A 3,767-nucleotide genomic window follows, 5' to 3' on the forward strand; every position below is an offset into this window, starting at 1 on the left:
AATTACAAAGAAAATCATATTTGGTTTTTTATTGTACAGTTCACCATCATCTATGTATGGCTTTTCTCATATATAGTATTTTTAATTTAAAATATTAGAAATTCATGTTTTAACTATTGTTTTGTCAAACAGTTACTTCATCCATTTTTTACAGAGATGTGTCTATTCATATAGAAACTGTTTATTTGACATTGTTAGAGTTTCTTTTACCAACATAAGAGACTTGAAAATATTGAGTCTATTTCTGATTATCCCGTAATCGTCCCTAACCATTAGGGCTATTAGGGGCTGATGAATTACCAAATTGGATAAACAAAACTTTCATGTCCTGAGCTAACTACAAAAGAGTGCAAGTGTCAGTTTCGAATGAGAATATTAATTTATGCAAAGTTCTTAGACTATACATGAATGTTCTTTGAAGATTGTTTGGATGATGGCAATTGAAGGTATGTGAGGGTGAATTTTTGGTAATTTTCCTTACATCCCGAATTGAAGGAGAATCATGGTACATGTCTTTTTCTTCGGGTAAATTACATACGTTGTGTACAACCTTTACCCCAAATCACACTTTGGTGTACAACCAAAATTTTGTCACACTATACCGTACGAGCTTCAGGTGACCTCCCACTAAAGTGTACAGCCAGTTTTTATGACCGGTCAACGCTGATCAACTATGCCACATCAGCATTTTTAATTATAGAATTAAAAGAAGTGGGATCCACTCTTTATGAAATGACTAAAATATCCTCATCTTCTTCCTTCAACCCCTCCCTCCCATTTCTCTCTCTCCTCTCTTCAACCCCTCTCTCCCATTTATCTCTCTAAACCTCTTAAACCATTTCTTCCTCCTATTTGTCTTTATCACTTTCTCAGTCATAACCTTCGTAACTTGGGCTTTCTCACCCGGCGGCCATGCCTGGAAAAACGGCCGGAACCACATCGGAACCGTCCCTATTCCCGGTCCAAAAGGCCTTTCTTTTATCGGTAGTTTATTCACTGTAAGCCACAGATTACCTCACCGTACACTTTCTTCAATCGCTTCATCTCTCTCCGCCACTAACTTAATGGCTTTCAACTTAGGCTCCACTCCTGCTATCCTCACTTGCAATCCTCACATTTGCTAAAGAAATCTTAACCTCTCCTCATTTCGCTGACCGACCCATTAAACAGTCGGCTAAATCTCTCATGTTTAGCCGAGCCATCGGGTTCGCTCCAAACGGTGCGTATTGGAGGAATCTCCGAAGAATTGCTTCCACTCATTTATTCTCCCCCAAACAAATTGCGGCTTACGAGCCGTTAAGGCAGCTTGACTGTGATAAAAATGTTGAGTGATATAAGAAATGAAAATTTAATTAATGGAGTTGTTTATCTTCGGAAGCATCTCCAGAATGCGTCACTTAATAACATAATGGGGACTGTTTTTGGGAAAAGATATGAGCTTGGAGAAGCTAATATGGAAGCTGAGTTGAAGGAACTTGTTAATGAGGGGTTTGAGCTGCTTTGGTGCTTTTAATTGGTCTGATTTTCTACCATGGATGTGTTATTTTTATGATCCTTTTAGAATTCAACAACGTTGTTCTGCTCTTGTTCCACGTGTTAAGAAATCAGTGAAGCAGATCATTCATGAACATAAAATTAGTGAAAAGCCTAAGGAGATTGTTCATAACTCTGATTTTGTGGATGTCTTGCTTTCTTTGGAAGGAGATGAGAAGATTCAAGAAGATGATATGATGGCTGTCATTTGGGTACGTCTTTTATTATTTCTAAATAAATTCATTTTGGTCCTTTGAGTTGTCTTAATTTGGCATTTTCGATTATATATTATGCATTATGGAACAATATGCTAAAACTCTTTTTTTTCAAATATAATGGAAGTTTGAGAAGGCTTAGAGAGATAAATAGGAGAGATGGGTTGAAGAGAGGAGAGAGAGAAATGGGAGAGAGGAGTTGAAGGAAGAAAATGAGGATATTTTAGTCATTTCATAAAGAGTGGGTCCCACTTTTTTTAATTCTACAATTAAAAATGCTGATGTGGCATAGTTGACCAGCGTTCACCGGTCATAAAAACCGGTTGTACACTTTAGTGGGAGGTCACCTGAAGCTTGTACGGTTTAGTGTGACAAAATTTTGGTTGTACACCAAAGTGTGATTTGGGGTAAAGGTTGTACACCACATATGTAATTTACCCCTTTTTCTTCCAAAATCACCCTTTGTCTTTATTTTATTTATACAAAGGAAATTATATAAGATTAATTTTATATATAACTATTGATAACTGGCGATGAACTTCTGATCGGATTCCTTCCCTGTGAGGGGCGTCGTTGGGTTCGACGGGGGGGAACCTCCGATGCCAAAGTCAGTATGTGAATATGAATAAACTCTATTGACAAGAGAAGGGTCTAGAGTGAGAATGTGAATGTGTACCTCAATAGCTTGTGATGCAAGCTATTTATAGTCATGTGATCGTAACTCCCTGTAACCAGAAAGTCTCCATTAATGCCTTATTAATGGCGGTTATGGATCTCCTTTAAGTGTGGCCGTTGGCTCATTAACGTTCCATTAATTGCCTTTTATTGGGAATCGGCTCAACCGTTCGGTGGGCGGATCAAGGCATGATGGCGGGTCTCACGTAGATTTGACTACGGATCGTGTGTGGCAGAGTCTAGGTGATCTGCCATTTGGATGACTTGCTTGATACGCCATTGCTTCCCTGGGCGTCCCAATACACTCCCGTTTTGGTAAATATCCTTTTTGATCCCATGGATAATATCTTGATGTTATCAGAAGCCCCCCCCCCCTAAAGTTCTGTTAAAGTCCTTTAGGTCTTTTGCACTTCCTTGCATGCCGTCATGATGAATCACATTTATGGTCACTCTGTTCCAGGCCATTCATCGAGCGACAGGTGTCCTAGGCGCGCTGCTCGAGGTAAGAGGTGATACCTTCTTCAACCTCTCTCTTCTTTTTCCGATTCATTTGCTATTTTCCTCTCATTTTGTTCGAGTTTCTTCAGAGCATTTTCCGGCATCAAGAATCTTCAAAGCTTCCTATTCTCATGTAAGTGAATCTTCTCGTCTTGTTTTCTAGGTTTTTTTATGAGTTCTTCTTCTGGGTCTACTACTAAACTCTTTAATCTGACCACCACTTCCTCCGAAACTTTAATTTGCTGGACCACTTCTTCCGAGAGTTTTAGTTCTTCTGAAAGTATGCCTAGCTGTGATTTTACCGAGTTGTGTAACACGATGAGGGAGAGTAGGAATCGTCGAACTCGTTTGGTTAGGACTCGAAATTTTCCCACCGCCGTGACTCATATTGCTTCGACGATAGATTCTAGGAGATTTTCCGGAATGGAGGCTTCTTCCTCGACTCCGATTAGGAAAAAAGCGCCTCGGGCAGAGTCTACTCCGTCTCATATGAGCGCCGCGAATCTAGCAGATTTGGCGAATCGTTATCCGTGGATCAAGGATTACGAGACTGAGTTGGCGGCTGCACACCAGCGACCCGCCTGTCCGCCCGTAGGATACCTGTCTGTATATAGTTGTCATGTGGAGAGAGGGTTCCGTCTTCCTAAGATGATGGCAGATATCCTGGAGTATTTTGGGATCACTGTCTGCCAGCTGCATCCAAATGGCTGGTTAGATATGGCTTTAGACTATTATTTAGCTTCAAACCTGGGAGTAGTCTGTAATCCTCGAGTCTTCCGGTCCCTTCACAAACCTACGAAGCGTAAATCCGAATCTTTCTATACTTTTGCCAAATTCAAAACTTAC

At 40.3% G+C, this 3,767-nt stretch overlaps 1 pseudogene; it reads left to right on the forward strand.

Moving 5' to 3' along the window:
- Positions 1-824: 824 nt before the first annotated feature.
- Positions 825-3,058, forward strand: LOC136218403 (cytochrome P450 78A7-like; annotated as a pseudogene).
- Positions 3,059-3,767: the final 709 nt, after the last annotated feature.

The sequence above is a fragment of the Euphorbia lathyris genome, chromosome 1 (assembly GCF_963576675.1).
Source record: "Euphorbia lathyris chromosome 1, ddEupLath1.1, whole genome shotgun sequence".
In the NCBI taxonomy this organism is placed as follows: Eukaryota; Viridiplantae; Streptophyta; class Magnoliopsida; order Malpighiales; family Euphorbiaceae; genus Euphorbia; species Euphorbia lathyris.